The 10,126-nt window shown below is 31.1% G+C and overlaps 1 pseudogene; it reads left to right on the top strand.

The window, feature by feature from the left end:
* The first annotated feature begins 7,274 nt into the window (after positions 1 to 7,274).
* Positions 7,275 to 8,412, top strand: LOC149528491 (cyclin-dependent kinases regulatory subunit 2-like; annotated as a pseudogene).
* The last annotated feature ends 1,714 nt before the right edge of the window (positions 8,413 to 10,126 follow it).

Below are 10,126 nucleotides of genomic sequence, written 5' to 3'. Positions count from 1 at the left end.
TTTTCCATTATTATGTCAACACAAGATCAAGTTAAAATATGAAATCAAAAAAATTGTGATATGGAGTCAATTTACTTCAAATTCCTTCTAAGCTCATTTGTCCCTTCACACAAACACTAAATCAACAGAAATAATAAATATAGGCATTGCAGTGAGAGGCAAGTGATGATCATAAGTGTCTAAAAGTGTTAATGGATAGAAGAAAAGGAGGCAAAATTATTTTCTCAATAATAGAGTAAGGAAAATCTCAGCAACAATTAATGGATAATTCAGAGATAGAATTTTTGAGAAAGAAATGAATAATTCAAGATAGAATATTTAAAGAAGAAATAGATAATTCTAGTTGTTGTTATGATCAAGATAATAATTTTAGTGAATGCATGCCTCAAGAATTCAGACATACCTAATTATTGAGAATGTTTTTTTAGCCTTATAAGAAGAATCTTCTCCCTGTGTGTTCATCTTCCACGTAATTATTTCTCTTTTTATAATTACTTTTTTTTATTCTAGTTTTGTAGCAGTGTGCTCTTTCAACAAAATGTGTTTATATTATTGATTTCAAGATGCATGATAAGATGAGAACATATTGTTTATTAACTACATCTTTTATGATTTGTCCACTCTCTTTGTTTGGATCATGGGAACATTGTATTATGTACAAATATTTTGCAAATATTTTCATCACATTGAACAAAACTATTTTCCCTCGTTATCTTGAGTCAAGGACTTTTTAAATTCTCATCCATCTATTTAAGTGGGGTATATTAGGTAAGATATCTTGTCTCTTTTTATGTGTAGTGTTGTTTCTCAACATGCACTTGAAGATTTCATTTATGACTTCATTCTTTTCTTGAATATCAGAGATGGTCATTCGTGGAGCATCTGTAGGTGTTGTATCGAGCCTCGTTGCAACTAGTTGCAAGTTCAATCCACTTTTAACAAACTATTTTTTTAAATTTGATGTCTCCTAATGTCTCCTCTAGTTCAAGGTCTATTGGCAGATTACTAGTATTGGATGTGTTGAGCATCTTTCCATTATTTTCAAAAACATGGTAGTTATTGAGGAATTATGAAACTCTCAAAAATTTAAACTCACTAATATTTTGAATCTAAACTTAGATTTACTAAATTATTTGAACCCTTCAAACTATCTAATTCTATTGAACTTTGTTAACCTTGGTTCAACAATGACTTCAAATGTTTCTCTTTAAAAAAAAAATCATCTTTACAAAAAGATTCCCATATTATGATAGCATGCCCAAAAAATTAATGGGATCTAAAACATAAAGCATTAGAAATAACTTTTTTTAGAAAACATATGGATTACACTAATACAAAAAAAATATTAGATGGGAAGTCCTTTGGATCTAACTGTATTAGTGATAGTATTTGGGAATGTGTATAGGTAAGTGCAATGGATATTGACATATAATCAATGTATTGAAATATTTATACAAACTATAGAATAGAAACTCAAATTTATGTCACCATCTGTAGCTGATTTAGCAACACTTATAATTTTGTAGTGTAGATGGAGGTGTAGATAGAGAGGGATTATGTCCATCCTCCTCATCAAACATAAGATACTTTTCAATATCAAGCCATTCTACTTCAGCAACACTTGTATTAATGTGCAATAGAAGGTGTAGGTAGGATTATGTCCATCATCCTCCTCATCCTCATCATCAGACACCAAATACATTTCAATTTTTAGTCATTCTTCTGCTTCAACACTAGTTGTATTTCTATCTTGAACATCAACTGCAACAACTTCATGATGGGAACTCATATTAATTTCTAGTGTGACCTACCCAACTTGAAGGTAGTAGTGAAAGGATCTTGCATGAGGACTGTACAAAATCAAACATCTGTCTTTAGGATTCTTCCTTAGTTGTTCAAAAAGAAAATAAGTAAGAAGAAAGGGGCATCCCAACACCCTTCTCTTGCTAAACCTATTTGGAAACACATTTATTTTTTCTAGACAATCATAATCAAGCTTTTGATATTACTCATTAGGAATTCATATTGATAACAAAGAAGCATATAGAAAACTTGAACCTTATCCCTAAGATGCACATCATCAATATCATCTATCAATTTTGTGATAATTGGATAATAGTTCATGCACTTTTCATTTTGCAGGAAAACAGATAAAGATTATCGTCAATGATAGATCTCTAACCTAACTGGGTCATTCCTAAAAAGACTTAGTAGGTCATAGATCAAAGTTTGGCATTTCAATCTTCTTTATTTTTATTAAAATTTTAAATAGGTAGTTCAAACCTCCACACCTTAGAAACAAAAACCTTGTAGCTTAGATTATTCATAGAGATGTGTAGCATGATCTAAAATTTTGATGATGAAAAAAATTGCAAAGAGTTGAAGTACTGAAACACCTCCTCACAATTCATTTTTTCAATGGTAGTTCCAATTAATGGTAGGAGAAAACTATTCATCTTACATTCTGGCATAATGAGTAGAAAATTGAGTGCACCTGGACTCACACTTGGTGTCCTATTTTGAATTAGACTTGGAAATGTGTGCATAGATTATCAATTTTTATGCAAGGTTTAACCATTCCAATAACATGTCTTATATATTCAGTTGAATGTAATAGTGAAAATGTCTATGTTTTGAGCTTGCTCTACAATTCAAAAAGAGTAGTTACCCATAATCTTATTTTGTTTTTAGAAAGAATTTATAACAAGTTATATATGATTTGAGAGCATATAATATGTAGGCTAGAATTTTTTGTTTAAAACCCTAGAAAGTAGTGGTGATTGCCTAGTTCCTAAAGAGAAACATGTATTTCCCTACACATTATGGTGCCTTTGATTCTATGTTCACAATTTTCCTTGATTTTATTTTGTCATTGATCTCAAGACTTGATATATATGTGTCTGCCCTCAGCAAAATATGTGTATTGTCATGGACATGGAAATTCCTCTAATGTCCATTGGCTTGGTAGGAGCTACCAAGAGCACAATCAAAATTTTAATTGTAGCAACAATTCTACTAAAATACAAGCGAAAAAATAGGACCCATCTCCTTCTAGTCCCTAGGGCTTTTCCTATTATTGGCCACTTTCATTTTCTCCTTGATAAAATTTGGCCAATTCACAAAATTTTGAGCTCACTATCAACACTATATGGATCTATTACACATTTTAAATTTGGTAGTTGACCTATTTTTTTGATAAGTTCTTTAGATTTAGCCAATCTTTCCAAATAGCCACTAACATTGAACTATATAGCTATACAAAATCTTCAACAGAAGTTCAATTGCATGGGATACCCTCCAAATTTTGTTAAGATCTATTTCAATGATACAAAAAAATATGTCTTCAGCCCCCATCTGTGTAAAGACACCATGAGGAGAGAAGGCACTTGATCAAAAAATGTAAATATACTTCTTTGGACACCACTTATAAATTCAATCTTTATGTTGTCTCCATTTGTGTTGTCTTCATAATGTCATCTCCATCTGTTGACTACACTATTACATTTTACATTTTCTATTTTAGAGTCCCTTGGTGACATATGCATTTACTATTGGGTACTTGAATAAGTTTGTATAATTTACACCTATGTGAAAATAGGAGCTTTGGATCAAGGTACAAAACTTCATCAAAGCATTGTGGAAAAGGGTTTTCTATCAAATATTTGCAACAACCCTTTTAGAATTATATGCAAAATGTGAAAACATACACAAGTCATGTGAAGCATTTGATAGAATTCCAAAAAGAAATTTAGTTTCTTAGAATTTGATTATCACTAAATGTGCATAGAATAATATTCATGATGAGGCTTTTCAAAAAAATTCCTTAACCAAAGGTCATCTCATGGATTGCAATTGTATTTGGATATGCACAAAATGGTCTTCTTGATGAGGCCTTAAATTTTTTAAATGTAATACCTCAAAGAAATGTGGTATCTTGAATTCAATTATTACAGGATTTCAAAAAAATAGTGGTATCGATAAGGCTTTAAATATTTTCAAAGAAGCATCTCAAAGAAATATAGTTTCATGGACTACAATGATTGTAGGATATGCTCCAAGTGGTGCTCTTGATGAGGTTTTAAGGTTTTTTGAAGAACTACCTAAAAACTAGGATCTCATGGACTTCAGTGATTGCAGGATATGCATAATGACAATGGTCATGGTGGCTAGAACTAGCATTGCCATTGGTGGAGATCACACAGACTATATGCAACCATGCTAGATTTACTTCTTGTAGATGTATGGTCATGTTGAAACCATTGGCACCATTTTAATTTACTTCTTGTAGATAAATCACCTACCTATCTAATCCTTGTCTGATCTTCCCTAGCCTACCCATATATAAAGGAATACAACTAAATAAAAATCTTACTATAATACCTGTATTGCTTAATTGGTTATTTATCATCCTCTATGTTCATTAGTGGAGTTATTTGATTGTCTTATCAAAAGAGTAAAGAATGTAGACAAAATGACACCAAATGAAAAGGGAATAATCCTATTACTAATCTACAATGGATCCATACCCCACCTTCACATTATTTTTATTCCTTCATTATATTATTCAATTTTGTTCATAACAAATCTATGCTAAATATTTCTTATAATTCTTAGATTATTTCAAGTAGCTCAAATATTACTTATGAGAGACACTAGAAATTTTATTTCTTTAAATACTTGTTCTTTCCTAATTAGTTTTATATATTTTAATGTCCATTTTGACAACATGAGCATGGTATGATCCAAGCAATTATTATTCTCCTTAAGCATTAGCAAATTCTATGTCATACACTGTTATGCAACTCATTGGGACCAAATATAGAAAATTTAGTACCAAAGTGGAATACCATCATTCATGATTGCATTGGTAAAATATTAGGAATTTGTACCTTGTGTCATCTATACTAACCCTTGCATTTTTTGTTTTGTGCATTAGGAGTTATTACAAGTGCACTAATCTTGGATGCCCTATGCACAAACATGTTGAAAGGGCATCAAGTGATGAAAAGGAAATTATAACAACTTATGAAGGAAAACACAACCATGATGTGCTAGCTATTAGGCATAGCAACAATGATGTAGTGAGTACTATTTCACATTTTTAGACAACAAATATGGCTGCTAACAGGAGTGTTATAATGAGTGTAGTAAAAAGTGAAAGGGTTGTGAACAAAGAGTCTTCATTTAATAGGATTTCAGAGAGTAGGTCTAAAGGAAGGAATGATGCCAATACAAAAAGTGGAGGGATTGAACAAGTTTTGCCTACAATTAGCCATAGTAGAAATATGCAAACTACTACCTCTTTATCAAAAACATATTCAAGAAATGAAGGTTGCTCTCTTGGTAATGATGATAATGTTGTTTTAGAAAAAGCAAAAGTGTTGAGGAAGCCAAAGAAAGAGCAATGACCCTAGAGTTTTAAGATTCTTAGCCAAACTATGGATCTATGATTTCTGCTCAGTTCCTATCTTGAATAGTTTGCAAGAAGAGCTAAATTGTTTATCATGTTAAATATTGTGGCACATTTTGTACATTTATGTAGGAGCCCCCTTTATGAAAATTTCACTATGAAGTCTAGACCTATGAACCATCTAAGATATCTAAACCTCTAAACAATAGAAGAACTAATTGGAGGTTTCTATGGAATAGAAAATACCTTGCATCAATTGGAGGTTGTAGCAAAATAGAGAATACACTTCTCAAAACAAGTCTCATACTAGAGTCATTTGGCAATGTGAGGACACTAAAAAATGATAAATCTACCCAATTTGTAAGTTTTTGATCAACTTTCATACACAAAAAATTTTAAATAGTATAAGTTGATGTACTAGAGTCTTTACCCTTAAAAAGGGTATATGCAAACATCTATTGTCCTAGTTTAACAAAACTCTTTTTAGCATACTCAGATCATTGCTTAACAATGTTGTTGGACTTGTTACCAAGAATGTCAAAATTGAAAGGTATTGTCTAAAATGGTATGCAGGGAAAGTTGATTAGTGTTCACTTCAATAATTCTGGCAAGATTTCTGGTGCAAATATTTAAGCATGTAAGGTTTTCTCTCTTTATTAATTTTAATATGTTTTGATGGTTCAGATATTGTCAATCTTGATTTTTTTTACATTAGTTATTAGTTGTAATATTAAAGAAACAAGTCAAAGAGAATATGCTGAAAAATGTGGAATGACTTTTTCACTATTACTCTATTGTGGAAGATATGCTAGAAAAGGTGAGGAGTGCACTCCTATTTTTTTTCAGTATTTGATTCACACCATGCTAACTAGAAATTGATACTATGAACTCATGTGCAGTCAAGAATTGTACAATAGGCTCATAGGGGAATGATCTTATCACATCTTTTATGATCTTTCTGCAAGGGCTTCTCATGCTTTGAGAGGTATATTATCATGTCTTGTAGACTCACAAAGAAATTCACAATTTCTCGCATTCTAGGAATATAATAGCTTTCTAAACCCCTTCTTATTTGTATTTTTTTTGTTACAAGTAGTTGAAGTTGTTGATTTCCATTGAATGAACAACATAAGTACCTTTGTGATACTAGCATATCACATCATTATAACTGAGTGAACGTCCACCACTAGAAGAAACCTTGGGGTTGCCTCATTTTATCACACTATCCCTATACATTGTTTATCATATGAGTATGCCTATTCAAGAGAGAGTTGGAAATTTAGTGTTTCATTAAGAATACTAAGTATTCGATTCTGCATGTTGAAGTGGTCTTAAAACTCGCATCAATAGGTTGCCTTTAGCAACCATCTTAGAGAACTGCTACAGACTAGTTTCTCTTTAAAGGTTTCTTTCCTTGTTGCCACTTGACACTTTTTAATTAGTACACCTATAAGGGTTTTAATTTGTTTTTTAATTTTTAATTTTTCCAAAAATAGAGTGTATTTCTATTCAACTTCAAGCACAAATTATTGTTGTTCCTGATTGGATTTTGTAAAAGAAGAATTTTTAGGTTTATTTTCTACATGGATCTTGGCATGTTTATTATTTCTTCAATGTAGCACAATAGAATTAGAGGGATTTGAAGACCTATCACTCTTTTGTTTAGGTATTCAAATTCATTACTAGATTAGTATGATTAGAATTTTAAGAAATCAAGTTACAATCCATATAGATTTTTGACTTAATTATGCAAATGCACTTATAGATCACTCTATATTTTACTTTGTTCTACAAGATGGATTTGATGTTTAGGATCTAAGTCCCTTTCTTGGCTCAAAATTTGGTAGGTCTCTACTTCATCAACATGCCTAATATTTGATATTCTGAGAAATACTTTGATGATACTTTTGAGTATAGGTTTCTATGCAGACCTTGTGCTCTTTAACTATAGGTTTTTATATTCATATCTCCCTTTGTTCTCTTTATGCTAAACACTTTTTCAAGCTTGGATGAATTTACAGAGCCTAGAGCTCTATGTTAGAAAAAATTGCAAGTTATCTTTCATAATATTCTATGTGTATGTATGAAGAGAGGAAAAAGTATCTAGATCTTTCTTTTCCTCTTACATCTATAATGCATATATAACATAGATTGTTGTCACCAAGATACAAGTTGACCTAGATGAATTTATTTAATGTATGTATAGGTTCACAACAATTCACAAGTGTGGATACATTTGTAAACACACACATATATTAGCTATACTTTAAAATTTGCATCAATTTATATCATCTTAAAGATACCTATAAATTGAACTTTGTTTGGGAATGATTTATTAGTGAACAGTAATGCACTACCTTGTTTGTGCTCCTTTTCTTGTTTATATGCACATATATGTACTTACCTTGAACACACTTATACCAATATTTAGGATTTGGGATTACTCTGATATAAATGGATGTGCTTATAGTTTGGCCTATTCACACAGATTCAAGGGCACCTACTTTTTTTAATATCCATATTGCTTATGTTTATGTCAAAGGAACTTCTCTATGTTACTGTGTCTTTATTGGTATTCTTCCTTTTCTATTTTGCTACAATTAAAGTTTTTATTCCTTTGGATGGACATCATTATAGACATATCCTTTGCCTTATGCCTTTATATTTTATGTCTTTAGACATGTAATTCTTCCTCTAAAGATTGCAAAGTTGCTTCCAAAGAATCGACTACTTGCAGAGGTAATCATACCAGTAGTTATTGAAGTTATTTTGAAAAAATGTTTCTCTAGTGTTCTCTCTAATACAATGCATTGTCTCAAATATACTTGTTAATGCTTTCATTTTTTTTTTTTTAGAATGAGTGGAGAGCTATTGGAGTTCAAAAATCTCATGGATGGGTACATTATGTCATTCATTGTCCTGAACCCCACATTATGTTATTTTGGAGGCCTTTGAACTATCAAAAAAACCAACAACAATTACCAAACCAACAGCAACCATAGAAGTGATATCTTTTTATTCTAAAATTTTCAAGTGAATACTGAGCTGCTTTCTTGCCTTCTTAATCATCTTTTTTTTCTCCCATATAGTGTTGTCTAGCATTTTCTATGAGGGTTTCCTCTTAGATATCAATTTGATGCCTTTATCAACTGACTTATTGTTGAGATTTTAAGGTTTTATCAATAGGAACTCATTTTCAGCTCGAGAATATGATATTTTAACCCAGTATTAACTTAATCATCGATGTGGTATTTCATGTGATTCTTGAATATGATATGGCTAGATAACTTTAATCTTTTTGAATTTAGAGTAGTACGATTTTTGTTTGTATTTATCTCTAAAAAATTCATTTGTTTTGTCCCAATTTGTGCTTAGTTTTGGGTTGAATTCATTGCTTATTACATAAATTTGTACATTTTTTTGCAATGGTCATGGTGAAGTTCACTCTTGGTTTTTTGTTTGTTAACATTCCCTAAGATAAGAGTCATGCTACTTTGAAATCAACATACATTGATTCAGTCTCGAGTAGGGAATTCAAATCTCAATACATCCCTTTTAATATGGTAGATAATATCCTCAAGTTACTTTTTATTTGTTCACCTATAGATTATAATGTTTGAGTGACCTCAATGATAGTTGGCAGAAGAAAGAATATTGTTTGCAAAGTTGATTTTCTTAATGATATGCATTCCCATTGGAAATTTTTCTATAAGCATGAGAACTACATTTTTTGAAAAACTTGTGTTCTTTTTTCTGTTGAAATTCTAGTGAATTATTTTTACTAAATTGCTAATTGGGGCTAGTCAGGTATGACATTTACATGTTTTAAAATTGATATATAGGTAAAAGTTAAATACATATGTGCAATCAATACAATAATGTTATCAATCCTTATGCATCACCAATTACACATTGGTGAACTATTTATTGGCTTTTAATTGCACAAAGTGTTCCAAATGATAGAAATTGTTTATTTCCTCTATTATCATTGGTTCTTTGAAGGGCTTCCCTAAGAATATCAAACTTGACTCCCCTTATGTTTCATGGATTCAAACTTTTCTCTTAACGATTCATCTATGGTTGGTCATGGTACCAATAGTTCTACTTTATCTGATAGGCTTGTAGAATAGAAGCTCCCCTACTCACAAAAACATCCCAAGTGCTAGATGCAAGCTTCACCCTTAGCATCACTTTCCAGATCACCACAATGATACACTAGAACAACAACCGCTATCAAACCACACTTCCAAATTTGTGCCAATGGAGTGACAAAGAAAAGCATCTTTAGGGAGCTGCACATACCAAACAAGCTGCTGCTTCATTACAAATAATTGGTGAAAATTTTAACCAATTCTTGATAGTTTTCTACCAACAATTGGTAGAAATGTTGATCAATTATTGATAGTTTCCTACCAATAATTGATGGACATTTCAACCAATTATTGTTTTTTTTTCTACCAACAATTGGTGGATATTTTGACCAATTATTTATTATTTTCTACCAACAATTGGTGGACATTTTGACCAATGCTTGAAAGTTTTCTACTAAGAATTGGTCAAAATTTAGACCAATTATTGATTAATTTCTACCAAAAATTGGTGGAAATTTTGACCAATTATTAAAAAAATTTGACTAATAGTTGGTCAAAAATTTGACCAACAATGACAAAACCATTTCGACCAACTGTTGGTCGAAATATTGACCAACCTACAAGT

The sequence above is a fragment of the Cupressus sempervirens genome, chromosome 11 (genome assembly GCF_028749045.1).
Source record: "Cupressus sempervirens isolate cs-2001-9-10 chromosome 11, ASM2874904v1, whole genome shotgun sequence".
NCBI classification, from domain to species: Eukaryota; Viridiplantae; Streptophyta; class Pinopsida; order Cupressales; family Cupressaceae; genus Cupressus; species Cupressus sempervirens.
The sequence above is the reverse complement of the archived record's forward strand: the minus strand, read 5'-3'. Positions and strand labels throughout refer to the sequence as shown.